General features: G+C 35.6%; 1 protein-coding gene across 1 annotated transcript in view; it reads left to right on the top strand.

Moving 5' to 3' along the window:
• The window catches only part of LOC115450076 (somatostatin receptor type 2), a 144,841-nt gene that overhangs the window by 68,740 nt on the left and 50,789 nt on the right, over window positions 1-25,312 (top strand). Inside the window, exon 3 of the mRNA XM_030178050.2 lies at window positions 2,808-2,863. The gene's annotated coding sequence lies outside the window, so the exon portion shown is untranslated. The remainder of the gene's footprint in view (window positions 1-2,807; window positions 2,864-25,312) is intronic.

The raw sequence follows: 25,312 nt of genomic DNA, 5'->3' as shown, positions 1-25,312 counted from the left end.
ACGATCTGTACTAAATATTATTTATATGTAATATCTTAGTCATATTTTAGATTATCCTCATAAACAAATAAACGCAATCTGGAAATCGTGCTCCGAACTTTACGGTTTTCAACACAAATACGCTCTTAAACCAACGAAATATGTAAGTTTGAAACTGCGACTTTAAACCGTTGTTTTAAGCGAGTTAAATCCTTACGAAAGATGCTGCAGGCGATCCCCTGTATTAAATTCAGTTACCTCTTACAGCAACTATATAGTGCTTAATATATTCTGTATATGAATTCAGCCACTTATTTACATATTTAAATGGAATAATTTAGTTAAGTCTAGACTAGATTTTATATAAAAATACTAAAACAAGTCCTGTGATAATACAGATTTACTTCTAAGCCAAGGGCCGTAGCCCAGATGCCATTTTACAATTGTTAACGCTTATTCAGAAAAAATAACTACTTGGAAAATCTCATGCAAACCTTGTTTGGAAACGGAAACGCTCCATACGCTCAAGCAATTAACGCCAAAAAATAATTATTCAAAAATTAAAACGAAAATATCATAACATGATCACAAATTCAAAGAAGGGACTTTGTTCTTTGTTTCAATAATGAAAAACAAATCTTTGCCTTTTTTAAGATCGTTTTTTTTTAATTTCTCATGAAAACCAGTGTATTTCCTTAATTTTGAAAATACAAACATGTAATCACTGGGCGCAAAGCCTTCATTTCATAGCTTTAACTACTACACTGAAAGAGGCCAAAACACCTCGGGCGTTGCAGCGAGACCTCCCTTGTTTTGATCTCAGAGGGCGCTGTTGTTGATAAGTTTCCCTTCGACTCTGTTTACACTCTACACACGCGCTGTTATCTCGCTGCCCGTAAGCGGCTGCCATAATGTACATAACTTTGTACACACAACTGTTTACTTACGGAATTACTTAAACCGATTATTATAGATATGGCTTTGTGTAAAGCCGTGGCGATGTATAATGGCTCTTACGTTTTTTTAAATAGTAAATGAGAAGACGAGTTAGTTATCTATAATGGTTCTAGACCACTCTAACGACCATAGAAATACGATTAGGCATGGCTTCTTTCGGCGGTCATAGTTATGCAAGACTGCTTTATTAGATTACACTGCCCCCGCAGAATGTCCCAAGCAACCCGCCTTGTAAGTGGATGTCGTTTAATTTTGATGTTTGTGATTGATCGAACGCGTCAGCCACGTGTCTCAACCAATAAAACGCCACAGAGCCATGTCGTATTTTTGCAGCATTCTAAGCACACTGGTTCATCCTTGAACACGAATAGTCGAAAGGAGCAACTAACACAAGTTTTCCACACCGCGAATTAAAAATTGCTATGCAACTTACTCCTACGAAATTACTGTACAAATAAAATATGGCGGAATTTATTGTACGCTCCGCTGAATTGAGATGAGCTGATTTTGCCATTTGCGTGTAAAAATCACCGAAACATGCATCGCTGGTTCAACTTGCGCGAATAATAAGGGTCGGGGGCCGCGCCACTCGGCTCACACCACTTACAACGGCGTATTGAAATGTCGACGATACTTGAAACAGAATTTTAGGTTAATGTGAATATTTTTTTTTATTCTACAAAGACGAACCATGGTCACCTGACCGTAATAATAAGAATATTTGAGAGGGATAGGTTTGTTTAAGGCATTTTTGTCAGACTGCCTTGGTGGCGTAGTTGTACTGCATGTGCGGTACGACAGCGCTCTAAGATCTTGGGTTCGAATCCCGGGTCGAGCAAAGTGTTATTTGAGTTTTTCTGCTCAGTATCAGCCCGGAGTCTGGAATTTGTGCCCGATATGGCGATAGGCTCGCCCCCTATCACATCATGGGACGGAATACACTTGGCGAAAAGTGGATGCCCTGGTTGCGCCTCTGCACACACCTTCGGGGATAAATGCGTGATGTTGTGTGTGTTTTTGTCTCATGTCTCAACGAAAAAGCTTTAGCGAGATACAATGAAACCTCTTCAGTCGAGAGCTTCATTTACGTGACACAACCTGCCACAGCAGGACTCTACTAACTTATAAAGGGTCTTTCTGACGTTGCGTTAATAAATGAAGCCACTTATTCGTCTACTTGTGTTTACACTGACAAAAATCAACCACGAAAAACAGATATTTTCACCAGAAATACGATTTCGGTTTTGGTTATTTTTTTCACTTTTTAGTTTAGCACGAAAATGGTGTACGCGACAGTGCATTTGTATATGAAAGTGTGATTCTGCCGCTGCGACAAATTTTCTAAGAGTAGTCACTGCTATTCATTAATTTTATTTTACATCTACGGTTAGAGTAACTTATTGCAAAGTGTTATTTTACGAAGGTTTCATTTAGATTTTAACGCAGTGTCCAAATAACCCTGTATAACAAGTATCCTATATAATATAATATAATATCAGCCCTGTATTATCTACTTGCCCACTGCTGAGCACGGGCCTCCTCTACTACTGAGAGGGATTAGGCCTTAGTCCACCACGCTGGCCTAGTGCGGATTGGTAGACTTCACGCACCTTCGAAATGCCTATAGAGAACTTCTCGGATGTGCAGGTTTCCTCACGATGTTTTCCTTCACCGTTAAATCCTATAAATAATTTTAATATTTTATTTCACGTTTTTACAATATTTTCTGTACTAACTAACTTCTATTGAAAGAAAGAAAGAAAGAGTTTTTCTTTCTTTTATTTATTTATTAGTCGAATAAACGATTTATTGGGATTCTCATTGCTGTCCAGTATTTATGTGTTACTTATAACAATGTGTTCTTGTTTCAGATAATTGCTATAAACAGCGGGTTTACATCTCCACCATTCGTTGTCGATATAATCTGGTAAGCAAGAATAATTTCGTCTTGTAACTAATATTAACAATAAGGACAATATGAAGAATGTTTGTGGCGCCTTTTCATGGACTATCACATTGCTATTTACACGTTAACATAGTAGACCTTTATGACTAATACGAGCCGCAATAAAATTGTGAGCTTTGAACAAGGGCGGATCCAGGGGGGGGGGGGTGTCATGACCCCCTCGCCCCACGTCTGGGTCTAGGTGACAACTGATAATGACTCTCACATATATATTTCATAAAACATACATTTTATAGACGATAGCAAATGTAAGCGAATGACATGTATAATATTATTACATGCTATTTAATGTAACATGCAATTTGATTTTATTACGAGATCAAAATTATTTTAATGTTTAAAAATTACGTATTATTTTTTTTGGAATTAGATTCATTGTAATCGATTTGAATTCAGTCTTGAGTAAACCTCGAATATATGACTTCAAAGCTGGACTCGACCTTGGTATGGAAAATAAAATTCTGGAGGCATAAATAATTATTAACTAAGTACTTTGAATTTCCAATATTTGACAACACGTTGCATACTATACAACATTATTAACATTCTGATATGAAAAATAAATAATTATAAATCACTCGATAAAATGTAATAGGAACGTAACGTCGTTAGAGCCTGACCAGAAAAATAAAAAAACCTGCTTTGGGGGCGCCACTTTCGCTTTTCAGTTTTGAAGTTGTTGTCAAGTACAAGAAGTTAGTTCCATATTTTACTATAGGCGAGGTTCTTTATTTTCCTGCTCAGGCTATAAATTTGAATGTTTATTACTTGAGAATTTCCCTCCGCACTAACCATCGGATGCACTAACACTTCCGCATCGAGATAAAGGCCTATATAATGACGTAACATTGAAACTAACAATGTTCTTGGCAACCGTCAGCATATAAATAAATACTTCATTGTTATTCAAAGTGCTCCTGTGTAAGAAATGGAGCGATTTGGAATACGTTTTAAGAGGTCAATATTGTAGTTTCGCTCCAAACAAATTTTTAACTTGTTGTTTATTTGTTACGCTTCATTTTCCACTGGCGTTTATTCTGTGTATTTTAACCGCGTGTTTAGTTTTACTATGACGTAATATTATCTCTTACGATCATTTAGATACGTAACTCAAAGTGGTGTTTACAATCCTTCCATCAACTATCAATCAGTAATTGTACGGTACAGTACTAAGCAGTAAATGTTACATTGATTTATAGAAATTGATGGATTATGAAAGAAATAACTTAGGATTGTAAAACGATTAGTGGATTTATTGAGAACAGTAAAGACTAGACAACGACAAAAGAGCAGTATACAATTTCTAAATTCAAAGCGGCATACTGCCAGTACTAGCTCACATTGGTTGTTATTGTTAGGTTTATACTCTTTGCTACTATACAGTTTCAACAGAAATAAATATTTCTAGTTCTTAATACCTAAACGAGAAGTAGGTAATGTAGTAAGTTAACATATTGTAATATTTGTTGCCAACACAGATCAGACGCAGTGTGTTAATACTGTTGTGTTTTTCCGCTAAAGGCAAGTCTTCCACTTGACGATTACATTCGTCTTATGATTCGGTTGTAAAAATATACCTAAAAACGTGGTTGCCCTTCACGAATCCTTTTAAATCCCTGATAATACATTTTAAAATAATCTTTTAAAAAGATTTTGTTGAATTATCTCGATCAATAAAAGTAATTTTCACCTTTGAGACAAGTGTAAGAAGATTTATATTCCTTTCACACCGAGTACATCACCATGTTCAAATAACTAAAGAGGGTTTACAAGCGGCCTGTTTACTGGAATGACTGTAAATCCACTGAGGAATAGGTTTTGGAATTTACTTTATTGGAATTGGAATAAAATAATAACTAAAAATGTTTCCAATAAAGGAATCAGGAGAAATGCAAATAGAGAACGTTTCGTCGAATTATATTTTCGAACGCATCATCAAAAATGTGGGAGTAGTTGCCATATCAGATACAAATTCGCGATTCTGATAAAGCACGTGGATTTAGTGGAAGTCCTTAATTGAAATATTACTAACTTGCCGAATGAAAGATTAATGATTACTGATTACTAATCTCAACTATGAGCAAAATGAATGAATAGTAGTTAAGTCATAGTCATTCTGTATAAAACGCACAAATTATCTAAAAAATTCATATAAAATGTCAAACATGGCCCATGCGAAATTACTACATTTTGTAATTTGTACAGCCATATATTACAATTTACAACGTACCGTTTTTTCGAACCTTGGAACTCGGCCATTTTAAAACCAATAGGCCTGTTTGGCACGCACACAAGTCCTGAGATTAGCCTAGTAGATTTGTGCCAATATTTTTTTCTGTACAAAAGCCGTGTTCAATGCTATCGGAATTTATATTGGTCATATAACTAATAGCCATTACTTAGCATACATTCGAAATTCAAATGTCGAAATAAGAATGTGTATAACTATAACGTATGCCAAAGACTCGCCACACGGCCCACGCTTTATAAAATAATTTCATTGATATACGGTGCCACGCTACAGTTTATATTGTTAACTCTCACGTTAAGCATCGACATGAATAACAGTTTCGGCGTTACGTTGCGTACATCCATAATGCCGCGGGCACCATAAGTACTCTCTGTCGCCCCTTACAGACAGTATAATTGGCGTGCAATAGACAAACTCAAAATATAAGTTATAAGTAGAAAAAATGAATATATAAAATTAAAGGTAAGGAAAACTCTACCTAATAAATGTGAATTTGGAAAAAAATTTTGGTTGTTCCAAGATACAGATTTTGTTACCTAATGACGTAGATGACACGAAATAGGTTTAGATAGAATACATGGACACGACATAACTTTACAATCAAAATACTATATTTTGATAATAAGCACAACTTTCACGTGGCGACGAAGCCTCGAACAGACTCTACTGTAAGAAAATGAAATATATTATCGTCATGTTAAGAACAGGACGCAATAAAAACTACATTAAAATAATAAAACACGTGTGCCGCACTAGCGTTAGGGAGGGAGCGTTGTGGCTGTTCATTCGTATTTATGGCGACTATTACAACCCTCGGAATCGTAATAAAAAGCCACCGGTGGTGCGAGGCGCGGCGCTGCAGTTGCCAAAACTTTCTGAACTTTAATTACATGTATATTGCAAACCCGCGGAACAATTCAGACTCTTCAGATAGGCTTAAGGCCAGTCTAGGTTTAAAAGATATTTACTAACGCCGGTTATGTGGTGTAGCGCGATATTTCGTATATGAATTCGACACGAAGGTCTGTGTTAGTTGATTGTGATGATCGTGATTGGTTGAGAGAACAATGCGTGAGTCACATGTTAGTCTCTCGACCAATAGGGGACCGGCCTATGCTTGATTTTGTACATTATTCCATATGTATTGGTTAATAATACGGAAAAGAAGCATTCCTGCGAAAACTGCATAATAATTGGTTAAAAAATTAACTAGTAATTCATATTTCAAATATTGCAATGTGCAGAAGTGGACGCGTTGTGGGTATATCGCTTCATTTCTTTCTTTCGCACGCGTCGTAATTCCCGATGACGTCAAATGTGGGTATTTCGTCTCTTTTCTGTTTCTTGTTAATTACCCCTTCCACCGAAATTCAAAGACTTATAACTTGTTGATTTTTTAGCGGATTTTAATAATTCCTTCTGTGTTATAATTTATATAACGTAAATATTTGATAATAGTAAAGAACAAAAATGAGTCCGGTACCCTATTGTATGACTAACAAGGAAAAATTTGTTTACACTCTTCTAACTCCTAGAGCTGCCACTAATCTGGCCTTATGTTTGTATGTATTCTAGTTTATTTCCAGTGTCGAGAATTTCGAATATCATATGAATGTAAACAGTATAAATAATGCATGCTGTGTTTGCTACTTTAGTGTATTTTTGGACAAAATTCTTGCGCATATTTGTAAATCCAAGACATTGAATGGTGTTTTCGTTGTGTGTTTGGAAAAACAATATGTAAACTAAGTATCGAAGTACTATTTATGAACTAAGCCACTTTAATGTGCACACAGTCGTGTAGAGTCGACGCGACGCTGTATATCTCTCTCGCTGGGTGACATAATAATTTATTGACGATACTGAACTTATCACCAGAAGCAATATAGTTCAGTTTGGCGTAGCAAGTTAAAAAACGCGGCGTCTGTAATATAATCTTATGTATCCGGTATTTTTAGTTTACAACGTACGTACAAATTTATGTGAGAAAATATCAGAATTTGAAATTGTTTGGGCTTCACGTAAAGACGCGAGTCCATCAAGCGAGACGTTTATGAATCATATTTTTGTGTTGAAGCGCAAATATTTACGTTCTCAGCGAATTTTCGAAACACCACGTGATCAAGTTTGGTACAATTTAAACGCAAGTGTCTTTTACGATTATAATTTATGCGGTTATTAAAATGTATGACCTATAAATAATATTTTTTTAATATAATCAAAGCCTGAACCATCTATTATATATTTTTTAATATCCTTTAAACTTTCCGGTTCTGCTGAACCTGTTTATTCACACTGCAACTGTTTTGACATAGACAAACCGTGTTACCTGCATACGCTATATGAGAAGTACAAATATACCAGGCCAAACCCTTATACACCACTGTAGTATAACAGCACTCACCTCAAGTAGCTTTTCATTTAAGCGCCTTAACTTCTTGTTTTCTTTGCCGAAAAGTCCTTCGAGACAAATATTGTACGAAACGAATATATAATCGGACAATATACGACCCTTTGACGTTATATTTTACATTAATTTGTAACACAAAACAGTTAGATAGAGATTCAAAAGCGGAAAAAGAAGGAACTAAAAGGTAGATGGCAAGGTAACTTGACTGGAGAGCGAGCGCCATACACGTGTCGAAAAACGCGCCGTAGTCGCTCTGATGGGTGTAGGTTTGTCAGCATTATCCTAGCAATTGTTGAAAGTTCAGACAAAGATTCTTCCATTGATCGGTATTTTTCTTGTAATGCATTACACTATCTTCGTTTCTACTCGGTTTTGCACTTTCTACTCGAATAAAAGGTAAAATTCACGGATCTACAAAAATAGGCTCAAATAATCTGTTTAATCAGCCCGTATTTATCCATTACTGAATACATAGGGCTCCTTTTAATCCCGTCACACTTTCCGTACGAGCCTCATCCACTGCTTGCCGAATTTCTTCGAAACGTCAATTATTTTGCTAAGACAGTATATATTATTTCAAAAGTTTAACACATAGTACTCACATGACAAGTCATCTGATTTATGTGAGGATAGAAAATGTTAGGGAATACGTTGCGTAGATAACAAACAGTCTTGATTGTTGAATAAATCGGCGGTCGCCGTATGAAATCAGTGATGAATAAACAGACGTGCTTACTACAGATTAAGAATAACGCACACTTCTCGGCCGAATACTAGATTTTTCTAATATCTAATATAATATTATTAAGTAGTAATTTTATTAAGTATAGTAATGATTGCACGCTGATAAATGCAGTTCAAATTGTGTGTTTTAAACAACTTAACGGTAAAATTACAAAGGAATTCTGTTGGCGATAAATATCATTTACACGCACCTGTCTCGTTTAAATAATAAGATTTATAATATGAAGTAATTTGGCTTTAATATAAATATACATACAAGAAACAGCTTGTTAGGAATATATAATAATAATAATAATATCAGCCCTGTATTATATACTTGCCCACTGCTGAGCACGGGCCTCCTCTACTACTGAGAGGGATTAGGCCTTAGTCCACCACGCTGGCCCAGTGCGGATTGGTAGACTTCACACACCTTCGAAATTCCTACAGAGAACTTCTCAGATGTGCAGGTTTCCTCACGATGTTTTCCTTCACCGTTAAAGCGAACGATAAATTCACAAAGAATACACACATGATTTTAGAAAAGTCAGAGGTGTGTGCCCTTGGGATTTGAACCTGCGGACATTCGTCTCGGCAGTCCGTTCCACACCCAACTAGGCTATCGCCGCTTAGGAATATAAATGGACAAAATATTTATACTTAATATGAGATTCTAGGAAGTTGTTATTAAGTTGCATGACGTTCAATATGATACGGCGTTTCAGTACTAAAGCGCTAAGTCTTTTTTTTTTTTGGTTTCGCGGAGAAAGTACCTTATTACTACCGCCCAGCCTTAAAGCGCTAAGTCTGCGCTAACATTTATTCCGCGCGACATCGCGACGCGGCGATGTTTTCCACGTAAATTTCACGCATCAACGAATCATATAATTGCGCAGAAACTCCGCACTGATTGTGAATTCACAATTTTGTGTTGATTGTGTTGGAAAGTAATGATCACTGAGGCATCGACATGACTGATTGATTCCACTTCCTCTTTGATTAAATGTAGAAAATATTTATATTGATTTGTTTATAAATGCAGAAAATTTAAAGGCAGTTCACCTGATCGTAAGCATAAGCTTTAATTACGTTACACATTTCGAAACTTATTATATTGCGTGTGGATGTTTTATCACACTCCTGATATTCTATGAAATTTTGAATTAATTTATTTTAAAAATAGGGCGCCTTTAAATTAGGTGCATTATTTGTACATCCAAAAGAATTGCCACAACACAACGACACTAAAGTAAGAAATCTAAGAGCGCTTTTAATTTGCCGCCCTTAATCGACAGCTGCGCGGCTAATTGTTGTTATAACATACGTCAACAAAAGATCTCGTTGCTTTTCTTATATTAATTGACCTCCGCGGCCCATAATTTAACCCACACAACATGCAAGTGTTTATATAGGTAGATTAGAGTAAATATGTATCCCCGTCCGCTAGCAACGGATATGGACAGTGAGAGAATGATACCGTTTAAGCCAGGCCGATTCATGGTTTACTATTTGGTCATAGCAAAGTGGCTCCATTGTGCCTTGTAAGTGGAGTGGCGTTCAGATAGACATAGAACATCGATTGACAAGAGACGATTGTTCCTCGCCAGTCGATAGAATTATGTCGGTCTATTTGAAACCGGATAGACGTAAGACATTGCAGTTGAAGATATTTATAATCAATCAAATTTGACTATAGGTACCTAGGCCTAGACCCAATATACCTAGTTCTCGCTGACCACCATCCGTCGATTTGTTTAGTTCCAAAATTTTCTACATCAATTTAACAAAGTGTTTGCTACATTCCGTTCTTCCCACATGGTATAGATATGTATCGGGCATTTGTTCGTTTGCATTGTACGCAAATAGCTGCGACGTCAGCTAGTGTTTGACCTTACGTCACGCGCCTCGTGCTGTACAAACTGCCTCCTTACACGTAAACACTTGAATTCGTAAATACAACTCAATGAGGAGCTGGCTCGTCTGGTCTAAGTATATGTTAAAAAACCTAACTACATTTGTATCGAGAAGTATTTGCGTCCCTAACTATCATCTAGATTCAATTTCAATGTAACGCACTGTAAAGTGATCGGACCTTTTGAAATATTAGATGTAAAGCCTAAAATGTCTAGGTGCCTGTACCTTAACTTTTATCTTTATTTATCTATAATAAGTTGCTTAAAATAATAGTTTGCAGGAAAGAAAACATCATGAGAAATTTGGATATCTAAAAGTAGTGTACGTCTGCGTTTATTTGTTATTCGCTTTAAGAAAGAGGGCTCAAATATGCATACCCGCATAATTTCTAAAGTAAATTCTACCAACAAACATTTAACCAGTAATTCCAAGAGATTATTCTCTCTGAATCATTATAGAGGGTTATCATAAGTGGCACCAATATTTAACAAAACAGAAGCAAGGAAGGAAAGCCGATTTTACTAAGAAAACCAAAGCTGTATCAAAATAGCGGGCCCATTTGCGGCTCGTTGTATGTACTCGTTACTAAGGTTAGCATACATAATGATATTAGATAGTCGTTGAGTAGGATGAGAGCGGTTTGTCCCAGATGAAAAGAAATGAGTGAATATCAAGTGACACTTCAATTGTAGCACGGAATTAGTTGACATGCCATTTTTTATTCTCACTTATATCATGAACTATTAATAAGCTCTCGAGGCTGAGTCCGCATGAAATCTTTTCCTAGATTCAGGGAATCACTAAAAAATAATACAAAGTCCCAACATTGAAAGAATTTACACAAGTACTCAATTCGGAGTTTGGAGATTACCTCCTAAGTCCTCAAAACTTTAGATACCTCTTTGTAATACTTAATTAAATACTTCTTTAATTTTGAAATTAGATTACGAGTAATTCTGATTGTTCATACCCAAAGTTATCAAGTTAAATGGCTTTTAACAGAAAATTCGTATTCGACTAATTTATTTCACAATGACTGACTTTGAAAACTGATTAATAAAAGGTTTTCGTAGTTTCGTTGTCAGATATCTCAAACTTACCTGCGAGATATAAGGCTTGTTAATTTAGAGATGTCTTGATCAAACGAAAGCTTAATCTACCGGGGTAATGAGCCTTATATTTGAACTTTTGACTTCAAAGTCCGGATTGCTACAAACTATTCTTAGACGTTAGTTCCTGTGAAATACTTGTTAATAATAATTATGATATTATGTATAGCAAAATGTTCGATATTCAAAAAACGTTACTGGTAGTGAGAAATATTTAATATCCGCCCGGATAGCAACTATGGCGGGTTTTAACACAGGGTGTTAAAACCCGCCATAGTTGTCCACATAAGTATGCCGCGTTCCGAAATCAGCCTGTGTATCCGGTTCCAACAGGCCGGCATAATTGTATTGACTGCCGATGGGTAGTCATCTCTCGTCAGTCGACATTCTATTAGAACCCACTTCACTTACCATTAAGTGCAGTGGCGTCACTTTCCGTACTCGTGTAAAAAAAAATTACCTTTCTTTACCTGTATTTAACCCACTTAAATAATATTATAATGTCACTTTTTCAAGCATGTTTCCGACAGAAATTGGGTCAGTTTATGAGATATGGTACTTGACATTACCTCACTCGAGGAGATATACTCTAAATAGATAAATTTATTAACATATCTTATAACTGTTTTTTCCTAGTAAATTATAATTATAATTTAGTATAATGATTTCTTATGTTTACGCGAATGTTAGACATTGAAATTAAACTAATTTTCGGATTCTATCGCGGTAATTAGTGTTTTATTTTCTCCCGACGTTTCGAAGACTTTGCAGCCTTCATGGTCACGGGGGGGACTGAGGTGTTGTTCATCCGCAAAGTCAAAGTTACAATATCTACCTACATTTTACAATTATACAACTTTTTAAAAAAAAAAAAAAAAAATTAAAATTTTAGCTGTTGGTGGTCCGATCTACGCAGAATGAGCTCACAGTGTCCTGAAGTCTGGCAGCCGGTCTTTTGGGTTCCGATTTAATTAAATGTAGAACTGGATCCCAGGCTTGTGCAAGCTTCCAACCATCTTCCCTATTGAAATTAGGATGTTTTTTAATTTCAATAGCCTTGAAGTCTGCAGTCGCTGAACACTCTGAGGGAGGCGCCAATCATTATCTGCGACTAGACAAGCCACAAATCCTCGCCAAAGAACACCGATTCCTGCCTAGGATGATTCGCGAGGCTATTGAAATTAAAAAACATCCTAATTTCAATAGGGAAGATGGTTGGAAGCTTGCACAAGCCTGGGATCCAGTTCTACATTTAATTAAATCGGAACCCAAAAGACCGGCTGCCAGACTTCAGGACACTGTGAGCTCATTCTGCGTAGATCGGACCACCAACAGCTAAAATTTTAATTTTTTAAAAGTTGTATAATTGTAAAATGTAGGTAGATATTGTAACTTTGACTTTGCGGATGAACAACACCTCAGTCCCCCGTGACCATGAAGGCTGCAAAGTCTTCGAAACGTCGGGAGAAAATAAAACACTAATTACCGCGATAGAATCCGAAAATTAGTTTAATTTCAATGTCTAACATTCGCGTAAACATAAGAAATCATTATGCAAACCAGTACGGACTGGAACTTGCCAACAAAATACGCCGGTTGGAGAATTTGAAAACCAAGCGCGCAAGATTCTGCACATCATTGAATTTCTTGAAGAGATGTCGTGACCACAATCTCATCCCTACGTGTGTCAAGCTATCACCTAAGAAATACATACGAGGGAGCGCTAAAATTCTTAACCAGGCGAGTACAAAACTGTTACGAGCTACCATACACGAAACACGATCCGACCTCCAGTACATAAATAATTGTGTTGAGATTATATCCAATGAATTGAAGACAGAGTTATCAGCATTTGATTTTAAAAATTGCATCGAGACCTTAAATAAGCGCGAAATCTCAAAATATAATGAATGCAAAAATAAACATATAATAAAATACAACAAATTACTATCAAAATTAAATGTCGATAATCTTAAATACACCGAGTGTAGGAATGGAACGTGCGCGACCATAGATAAGATACACTCCCGCGCAAACCATGGACAACGCGCAGTAATAAATCTGTCAAAACAAACATTGGACGAAAATACAATTCAGGTTTTATCGAAAGGCTTAAATTTTGCTGTTACTCCACGAAGGATACCGTATGAAGACATTATTTGCAATGTTGAGAATAGTCTCTTCAAAAACAACTTGAAACAGGAAGATTCGGAGGCGATACGCCAGGACATTTCGTCAATTTTGCGTCAAAAGAAAGTGCCGAAACCAAATCTTCCAAAACACGAATATATCGCTTTAAAGAACTTGCGATCGATGAAGGACCTTACCATTCTCCGTGCAGATAAAGGAAATGCGACAGTAGTAATGGATACGTCAGACTACAATAATAAAATGGAACAACTTTTATCGGATGTAAGTACGTATAAAATAGTCAAATCAGACCCGACTACCAAAGTATTAAAGGCTACCAGCTCTTTAATAAAAGATTACTCCGATAAGTTAAATCTTGACGTAAACTTGCTCGTTCCTTCGTGTGCAAAACCGCCTAAACTGTATGGGTTGCCGAAAATACACAAATTAAATGCTCCGCTACGTCCCATTGTGAGTCAGATCGACACACCAACCTACAGATTGGCTCAACACGTAGCAAAAGTGCTTTCACCACTTAGAGGAAACACTAGAGCGTCTGTGAAGGATTCATACCAATTTGTCAGCGATATTAAAGACCTAAAATTAGCTGACAATGAAACTATGGTCAGTTTTGATGTCCAGTCTCTCTTTACGAGCTTACCAGTACAAGATTGCATCAGAATTGTATCTAAGAAGTTAGCAGAGAATAACATTCCTGTGGAATATGCAGAACTACTCCAACATTGCCTTACATCTGGCTATATGTTGTGGAATAATCAGTTCTATGTACAAGTTGAGGGGGGTAGCGATGGGCTCCCCTGTATCTCCGGTAGTCGCCGATATATTTATGGAGGACTTCGAGGAGACAGCCCTGAGTACAGCCCCGGTCACTCCAAGGTTTTATAAACGGTACGTAGACGAAACTTTCACAATTTTACCATCTGATAAAGTAACTGCATTTTTAAATCACCTTAACTCCATCAACAATAAAATTCAATTTACTATGGAGTTAGAAAACAATAAATCTCTTGCTTTCTTAGATGTTTTAATCATCCGTAATCCTAATCAGACCTTAAGTCATACTGTGTATCGGAAACAGACCCATACTGATAAATATCTGAACGGTGAATCTCATCACCACCCAAAACAGTTAGCTACCGTGGGCAAATCTTTGTTTCAGAGAGCACAAGGAATCTGTGACGAGAAACACCTGGCTGCTGAGCTACAACATGTCAAGCAAGTACTGCGAGACAACAAGCTCCAAATTCCACGCCGCCGTCACAGAAACCGAGTGAAACCAGCCACAGTTGAACGTGTTCCGGTTGTATTACCATATGTAAGAGGAGTCACCGACAAGATTGGCTACATCCTGAAGCGTGCTTCCATAAAAACTTATTTTAAGCCGCCTAAGAAGATTAGTCAATTTTTACCACCTGTCAAGTGTCACATACCTCTACAAGAACCGGGAGTATACAAAATAGATTGCAACTGTGGCCTCTCTTATATCGGGCAAACAAAAAGAAATATAGGGACCCGCGTAAAAGAACATATAGCTGACGTGAAACACCGACGCTCGACGAAGTCTGCAGTCGCTGAACACTCTGAGGGAGGCGCCAATCATTATCTGCGACTAGACAAGCCACAAATCCTCGCCAAAGAACACCGATTCCTGCCTAGGATGATTCGCGAGGCTATTGAAATTAAAAAACATCCTAATTTCAATAGGGAAGATGGTTGGAAGCTTGCACAAGCCTGGGATCCAGTTCTACATTTAATTAAATCGGAACCCAAAAGACCGGCTGCCAGACTTCAGGACACTGTGAGCTCATTCTGCGTAGATCGGACCACCAACAGCTAAAATTTTAATTTTTTTTTTTTTTTTTTTTTTTTAAAAAGTTGTATAATTGTAAAATGTAGGTAGATATTGTAACTTTGACTTTGCGGATGAACAACACCTCAGTCCCCCCCGTGACCATGAAGGCTGCAAAGTCTTCGAAACGTCGGGAGAAAATAAAACACTAATTACCGCGATAGAATCCGAAAATTAGTTTATAATTTAGTACTCAAAACGACAGAATTCATAAATGTCTAATATATAAAAATGATAAATTAGCGTTCATACACTTCTACTTGAAACAATCAGCTAAAGAATCGTCGAGTTAATGCTACAATTATATTAAACGTAACAAAATTCGTTACCTTGATGAACGCGATCAATAATGTCTTCGGAAACAAACTCCACGTTATATTCGAAGACAAAACTTCGTTAATATTTTAATAAAATTTGCACCTCTTTTAGTATCTTTAAGCTTGATTTTATATTGTATTATCAGCGACGCCCGTGAAGGCAAAATTTGTTGCTTAAAGTTACTTTGTCAACGATTTAACATGGCATTAAACATTATAGAGTTGTTTATTTGCTATTATTATTTAATTCTGTCTATCAATAAAGAATTGAGCGAATACGTCTGCTGTCTCACAGTAGTGATACAGTGCTACGCAATGCTTGGTATTTAGAGGTTACCACTTGTACGACTACCAGCTCTTGTATGATACCATCCACGTACCACTGCTGTGTTTATTTTTGCCATTAAGTAGCAGTGTTCCAATTAGTAAAGCATCATGAGGTAAGGCATTTAATATATCGGGTGACGAAGGTAGTGCTTCTTAATTTGTAATGTGTACTGTTATTACTACAGAAAATCGTGATGGTTAGTAGACGGGCGACTATCTTATATTATTGGTATAAAAAAACAATATTAGTTTCTTAACTCTATTAGAAGGCTGGCACTATTCTGTTATTTAATAACTGCGGTGTTGCTACTGTATTTGTTGATGGGTACCATCGCGCGAGCGACTTGTTTGTTTGGTATAAAAATTTCAAATTTAATTTTTACCTCTATCACAAAGCTTCCACCATTCTTATATTTATTATAACTCACATTTTGAAATATTTCATACAAAAAAAATGCCACATTTTTTCGCAGTTCGCCCTCTAAAAAGAACATTGTCATTTGTAAATACAGACATGTTTTACGTGTCATGTTTATTCCGAGAATATGTAAAGAACAGACAGCTTTTACGTCTCCACGCGTGCTCAACATATTATTTATGATGAAGTTTTCAAATAGAAACAATGAATAACAATAATTAAAATAAAATACTATATTCGTCACGGAGGTGAACCTAGTTGCACTTATTATAAAGCAAGGTATCTGAAAATAATAATTATTACTACAATTAAATCACTCATATAATTACTGACATATTTTAACTACAAATATCAGGTGAAGTCATTGATGACGTGTGACTGTTTTTAAATCAACATGTTGGGACAGCTCGGTTATTATGTCTTCGGAGTGCGAGATTGAGAGAAATGCAAGCACCCGACGTCCCAAATTCAAATTTTAAAAGTGTGTGATAAATTAACGATTTCTCTATAATTTTGCAATTTTTATGGAAGTCCTGTCATCTCTCGGATTAAATAAAAAACTATGATGTTAATGAGATGTTATCGGAAATCGATGAGATGAAGGTTCCTATAAGGTATAAAGAACATTATAGACAACGTAGTTACTGGTTATAATTTGATTGATTTTAAAGAGCTTAACTAATATAGATTTACATGAAAATATTATTAATAACAGAAGGCCAATAAAAAGGTTATAACTGGCTTAATTATGATTTACTTTTATATCTTAAAGCTAAGATATATGTTTTTCAGTATTAATCATTATCTTGAAGTTCTGAAGCAATCGTTTACAGGTATCAGTACCTACCTCATAACAGCAACTAAACATACAAGCCAATGTAATCCGCAAATAGTAATTAATGTATCGGCAACTAGCAGATTAACCGAAACAAACAGCTAACGAGTGTACATGTTTGCACAACTTGATTGGCCACAGTCGAAAAACAAACCGCGGTTCGGGCATCAATTTATACGTCAATGAGTTATTTACATTGCATTGATTCAGTCAGAATGAAATGCGGTTTAAAAAATAAATTACTTTATAGTTTTATTCTAAATTCAAACAATGGTGGTTAACGTCAGGTGCCACGGTGACCAAACATAACATAAGCTTTGTTGTTTCTGCAACATTCTTGAAAATGAGAAAAAAAAATGAGATATCACCCTATTTCACGACACCTACGTAATGTTTTATACAGCTGAAGGACTAGACGAGTCGACTACACGTGCCAGCATATAAACAGTAGCAGCGGCAAGCAGACATTTCTGACTAAACTGCATAGCACTGCTGTCGGCACTCGACGACTTTATACATACTAAATTAGATTACAACGACTCATTTCAGGAAAATTTTATGTGAATGCAGAATCATTGGCATACCGTATCAAAACGACAGAGCATAGCACCGACGATAAGAACAAGCGAAGTAATAGCAACGTAAATATTACTGTTATGTCATAATTTCTATAGCAATAGAAAGCGCGATTGCCTAGCTGGGAATTGAACGGGCTGTTGACACGAAGGTCCACAGCTTCAAATCCCAAGACACACAACTCTGACTTTTCGAAATTATGTATTAATTGTTTACCAATTATCATTTGCTTTAATGGCGAAGGAAAATATTGAGGAAACCTAAATTATAATTTCGAAGGTATGTGAAGTCCACTGATTCGCACTAGGGCAGCGTGGTGAACTAAGAACTAAACCCTTTCAGGGCCCTTATTCTGTATGATAGTGTAAACGCGTAACGCGGCCGTGTCATGTTATCTTTGAGAACTGTGCGTGGAATGGTATTCTGTAAGCCAAATTTCTATAGTCCTAAACATGATGTGTTGTGTTACGTGCTTGTTACGCACTGTTAAAATAACGTGCGGGATAGAGAATAAGGCCCCAGTAATAGACAAGACTCGTGCCCAGCAGGGGAACAGTACATTGTATTACAGAGCTGGTATTATTATACGTATATTGCAGTAGCGACATATAGGTACTAATATGCCTGGATGTGGTCTGAAAATAGTTCTAATGATTATTACATTCTAAATCAATTCTACATAAAGGGAAGCCGACAGGAATCAGGTTATATGGACCCTTCGCACTGATGTATATACCTTTAGAACGATACATGTCGGCAAAAACACGCCCTTCATTAGAACTCAGGTCGCTCATGTAATAAATCGCAGAGGCTGACGGTAATTAAATTTTAATACGATTTTAATACGTAACACATGTAATAATTAATTATAACCTCTCAGGCGAGCCGCGATAAACATAAACATGCAGAAACGAATTATAATTACTGTGACATGCAAATTGTGAAATTAAAAATAAAATGCGAAGGATAACGTTGAACGCAAACAACCGCATTTTGTTGGTGACGCCGGCGGATGACTTTAAGGCCGATATTGCCGCTACGTTTAGCAAACAAATTGACTTATTAAAATATTAGCTTTACTTGCGGCTTTGCTTGGGTAACATTATTTGCTCGTAGAAAAGTATCACTAAGATTAATTTAGCTTTAAGACATAAGTTTGTAAATTATTTAACTTACTAGCTTTTGCTCGCGGCTCCACCCGTGATACATGTCACTCGTGAAACCGTAATTAACAGAGTTATGTTCGCATTTATAATTTAAATATGCATATGCACACAAGATTAAAACAAAGTCACTAATTAAAATGCATGTCACACCCGTACGTTAATATATTATGTAAAGTTTTTATTATAGTGACTGTTAAATTCAGTAATAATATTCCTTTTTGAGCTAAAAAGAAAAAAATACAATGTTATTTTTTATATTTTTCGGTAGACGTTAATCAACGGACGTCTGCGTACGTCGTAATTTGCTTAATTTAAACGCTCTAAACCTCGTAATTAAGGTTTTGTCCGTGAAGCTAAAATACTAGTCGTCTACACGTAATTAATAACCAGACTTGCTAATGACTGCAAAATTTGTAGCCAAAAATCTATCTCATAGAAAAAGCAGCTTTATAATAGGTCTCTCGCATCGGTTAAAGTCGGTTAGCATTATCTTCCTGAGCTCTAATACAATGATCAGTGATCAATATAGATGTCTGGATATTTCTTGATTCTTTTGTTTATTTTCATAGTAGCGTATATGGCCTATGGACCAATAGGTCTCAGGTTCAAATATATATTTGGACAATATCACGCATGGATCTGTTCCTGATTTGCTTTGGACAAGATCTTCTAGACTAGTTTGTCGTCAAGCAATTGGCTATTTGCAAAAAATATGTACAAAAGCTTTCAATGGGGTACCATAACGGGACAAAAGCATAGGTACCCCAGCGTGACATACAAAATTTAGTAAAATTTACAAAATTTTTGTATACGAAATGGGTGGAAAACCTGAAAGACTGAAAAATGGTCGCCGAAAAAATCTACATGGGTACAGATTTTTCAAGTCCCCACTCGAATACTTTGCCACGAGCTTTTACGGTGTAGTTACGTCACTGAAAGCTTTATACAATGGTTGAAAAAGTGTACCGCTGACCCCCACATCCTCTCTAAACCTGAGTTAGATATAGAAAAGATATATTCGTTTATTAACATGGCATGTAATGAGATTAATAGGTCGACAGTGAGCGGACGCTTTCCCAACGTTTACTGACGAATATTGATGAGATTTTCTTGCCGATGCGTGTATTTGGGGAATAGCTCTCCAGATGTGTAACTATTTTTGGCCATCATCTATGAAGACTGCGGTCAGCGTTTTTGTGGCTGCATCACGATTTTATAATTTATTCGGTTTATATTAAAGCATAAAATGAAATATAAATTGATTACCTATACCTATGGATCTATTATAAATATTAATAGATATTTCTGACTGAGCAGTTCCATTCAGGTTGTAGTCAAACTTAAGTACGGCGTGGTTCTAACACTCTAACACATTAAAAATAACCACACCGAGCAGATTTCTTAAACAGAATATAATGGTTCAATCCTAAAACCTTAAACAGAATCTACAAAACTGCATTACATAACCAACATGGGACGCTGTATATCGTCAAATTTACATGCCCACTGGTTACAACTGTTCAAACCAAAAAAATCAAACAATGTTGTTTTGAGCATGTTGAGCCAAAAAAAAGCAAAGCACTACATATTGACTCTTCTTTTAAAACCTATCCTGGTTATAGCATAGCTTTACATTTCTGCGTTAAATATAGCCCAACAACTTAACGGTTTAATCAGCGTACATATAATATTCACTGTGAGGCCGCTCCATTGTAGCTCAGTATTTACACATGTGAATATTCTTGTTGAAGGCAAAATTCGCATAATTAAACACAAGCGTATGTACAGCACAATTTGGAAACTAGCGTGAAATCGCTCATACATAAATAATGTGGAGTTAATATTCATGAAGTTCCTGTTGTTGAGCCGGTTCCTTCCCATGGAACGCCATTTTTAAATATAAGAGAAAGACAACGTTGTTATAATTATATTTATCAGATTCCAATTTGCTCACGCTTGCTATAAAATTGAATGTATTTAATATAGTTACGAATTAATAAAAAAAAGGAATAAGTACGAATATTCCTAACAACACTACGAATATTCGAATTCAATTTAGACTGTCTGAGACGTGACGTAATAAAAGCCTATCGCTATATCGAGCACATATTCAGAGAAATTGAAATTCTTAAAACACAAAATCTCAACAATTTCCCTGGGTGTTTGACTGACACATTGTTTCTTCAGGGAATTGAGGTGAGGACCGCACCTGTTCGCTACCACCATAACAATAAATTAGAGAAAACATTAGTTATGTTTTCAAATAACGTTGCTAGACGTAAATCAGCAATTTTTCATAATCACACATTTGTAACCATTTTTTCATATTGCGTCAGTCCGAGCTAGTAACCCACAAATCATCAAAACCATTGCAATCAATCAAATAGCTCTATTACGAAGTGTAAACATTTACGGCGCCTGAGTTACGAGCAGAAATATGCATAAATTTAGGAATAATTTCTCAAAATAATCCATTTTTGGTTTTTGTGAAAATTTTAAATTACATATTCTTTAGTCAATAATTATATGTATATCGTAGTGTTGGTTGCCAAAAACATTTTTTGTAATTTAGAAGATGTAAAGAATCAACAATATTAGTGGGATTTTCATTATAAAATGAATGAAACAATATCCACATACAAAATAATTTTAAACAACCAAAGTATAGATAATATTTTATAAGAATATGATGTTTATTTTTTTTTTGTCAATATATATATTATAAATTTTAAATAAATGGTTTGTAATAATAGAGTTAGCGCGCCATTTTGTGGGAGGGAGCCAGTTATGGATTGTCATAGGTCTTACCTTAGGCAAGGCACATGAACCTTTCGGCATCTAGGTAATACTAGCTTCTGCTAACGAGTGATATAATACGGAAGTATAGGTATAATTAATGCTATCAGTTTGGAAGAAAATAGATCCTTAGTACTCTACCATGAACCAACGAGACTATAAAATGCGTAATAATGAATCATTTAGGTCCATAAATATAACTCTTAGAGCAAGTAACTGGGCCATTAAATTCCTAATAATCTAAACACATTGTAACAGGCACGCATCGCGTAAAGCCGTGCGTTCACGGACAAGAAATTATACACATCACGTGATACCCAACATCTCAACATAAGAGAATACTAGTTAATTAACAATAGAATGGACAAACTTTTTTTAACAAATAATTAGAGTTTATATCTGAATACAAAGCTGTTATTGAAAAGCGTAAGTTCCTTGGGGATCAACATTTTTATTTGAATCATAATAGTTATGTTTAAAGGATGTGGGTATTTTAAATAAACGTGTATACACGTCCAACCAATTGTGGTTTCGTTATCTTATCAAATATCTTAAGTGACAAATCGATACAATAAATGATGAGTTATGATTCAAAAGCTTCAGTTGTTGTTACTATCGATTCCTTATTTCGTAACCTCGTGGAATCTTGTTCGTAATAATCACTTTGCCGTACCGTCTAGTGAATATACAGCGTTACAATGTAGATAGCGTAAACTTACGCGCGTAAATCGTCGTACGTAGCACTTACGCAGATTTATTGTTATATAAATGATAGTACAAAAACAATCCCGGTTTTATTAGTAATGATTTTGGACGTTGATGGATTGCGGGGCGGGCACAGCTGGCGAGTGGCGACCGATCGGATTTGTGATCGTAATTGCTGGTTAGGATCCAATGCAAAAATATTTCTAACAATTTTGATTATAATCCAGGAGAATTTGATCCACATATAGATAATGATTTCTTATGTTTACGCGAATGTTAGACATTAAGATTAAACTACTTTTAGGATTATATCGCGGTTTTTTACAGGGTCCCCCCGTGACTATGAAGGCTGCAAAGTTTTCAAAACGTTGGGAGAAAACGAAATATAACAAACCGCGATATAGATAATCAAAAAAATATTTTTCGATTTGATAAACAGTATTATGTTGTGCAAGACTGGAATTTGTGCATATATATCTCGATGCATGCTAAGGGTAGCTTTAAGGATAAAAATATTATGTTTGTAACGCGGCTTCACGAGCTAACTTGTCAATATTCCGATAATTTACAAATGTCGACAATGCAACGTCTCTTGGTGGTCGATATTGTGTTAAATATTAGTTACCAACAGATTAGTATACCTATTCACTTTGTCATTTAAAAATGAACTTAGCCTTTCCTTTAGCGTGATAGCCTAATGGACGTTTAAACTTGAATAAGTTAGGTACTTAAGAAAAATGATTTTATTATATTTAATACTATATCTTTGAGAAAACCGATAATAGTTTAGACTCTATTGAAAGAGATAAAATATCGTCTTTTAGCTATAACGAAGTGATTAAAGTATAAGCTCAAACATTATGATAAAATAAAGTTTTTTTTTGGATAATTGTAGAAGAAAATAGCGGCAAAGTTTTTAAAAATAGTTTATGTAGTAATCAATATACAAAAACGTATTTGGACTTTTCTTATCACCCAAAATTGCAAAGATGGTGTGTCCAAAAAGAAATGGGCCGCGAAATAAATATTTACTCTTTTCACAATTATTCACATGTGCAGACAATATTATTTTTTGTGTTCTGAAGTGTAGTACAAAATTGCCGAATAGTTTATTTTTCAGGACATTTTAACTCTTTCGCAACGTTATTTATCAATTTGTATTGTTCACATTTCGAAATACAAAATGGTGAATTGAAAATAAACTGAGAGAGAGAATCATAAATTTTACATTATTCATTATCAATTGTTTGATATGAATAAAATAAAAAGAGAGTGAAAAATAAGAGCAAACTCTTGTACAAGTGACGCACGTAATGCATATTATTCAAATGAATACCTAAATAATTTGGTACGGCCTAGTTGCGTATGTATAATAGTTCTAAACGCACATAAAAAGTCATTTTTAAAAGGAACGCTGTCAACAAATAATAACGAATAACAACTAGAAAAATTAGTAATGAAACTATGTATGTGTCCTACGAAAATAATATACAGGAAAAAGGTAAAAACAAGTAATAAAATCCAGAAAAATCATGAATTCACACACAATTCACCGAAATTCGAAGTGGGCACATAAAAATGAAAATATGTGTACAATTTGCGAAATTTATGTTCGCACACAACTCTGTTTATTTAAACGTCCGTACGATATGAAATACACGTAAAGTAAACTGCAGATGTTTTTAAAGCAAATCACACGATTGCAGGGATTTTATCTTCTGGATTCAAATGTTTACGCCTGGAACGCAGGGGTAGAGAGAGCTCATATACCCAAAAATTGCAGAGCGTTTTTATGGCTCACAATGATAACACCTATCGCTATAACAATTCGAATCCCGGAAAGCTCACCCATTTTAATCGGACTGCAATTCCCTCGCGTCTCAATTAAAAATTTTAATGCCAACTATTTTCACGATAACTTGCCACTTACTCACTTATTTCTATCAAATACCTTAATAATTTCCAAAAACGCCAACAACTTGCACAATTAACTGGTATGGAAACGCTTTATCTTTAATTAACTGTCAACGGTGACAGGTCACCGCGACAATAATGGTTCCAATCCATTACTTGCATTATTTTACTGCCCACATTCGCTTCATAATGTTAAATTATGTAACACAATTATCACCTTTTTATGTCAAGGATGACCTATATTTCCACCCTTGATCCCAGGGGGTTTCTAAAAGCCAATTAGAGTGTATTTGGCTAAAGGTTTTCTTTGTTATTACGAGTGTAAAAGTAAATATAGCGTAATGTGTTTTTTAATCGTGGTTACGTGGTTCTCAGTAGAGCTAAAGAAAAGGAGAATAAGAGAGGGGAGAGACCTCTTTAATTTTTTTATAACTTCATGCTTCAGCGTTAAAACTATTAATATAATTTCTGAGTATTTTAAGACATTACATCGAATAGCATGGCAAATGCGAGCAAAGAAATAGTATGTAAGAGTTTCTCAATAAAATTTCAGAATAACATTAAATGTTCATGGCTAAGTCTATCTCTCACAAACGACCATTCAATTTCGTTTATCCATTCGTCATTCTGTCTATTTATTCAGTTGTATAAGTGTCAAAAATGTTTTATCCGCTACATAAACCAGCAAAAGGGCAATTACTCTGAATCAAAAGGTCTGCGACAGCACACGCCAAGCGTTTCGGAAGGTCGGCTCGAAGGACCAAATTCTAAAATATAGTAAATGTATCGGAATGGACGTAATGTTACACAGTGCTGGGTCAATATATTATAAAGGAATAAAGTATAAAATAAAAATTCTCAGGAATGCTATTTGGGGTGAATTGAGTTCTTTTTTTCAAATTATATTCTGTATGTTAAAGGCGACAAAAATACTGTAATGTAAAAACTT

This window comes from Manduca sexta, chromosome 17 (assembly GCF_014839805.1).
Source record: "Manduca sexta isolate Smith_Timp_Sample1 chromosome 17, JHU_Msex_v1.0, whole genome shotgun sequence".
NCBI lineage: Eukaryota > Metazoa > Arthropoda > Insecta > Lepidoptera > Sphingidae > Manduca > Manduca sexta.
The sequence above is the reverse complement of the archived record's forward strand: the minus strand, read 5'-3'. Positions and strand labels throughout refer to the sequence as shown.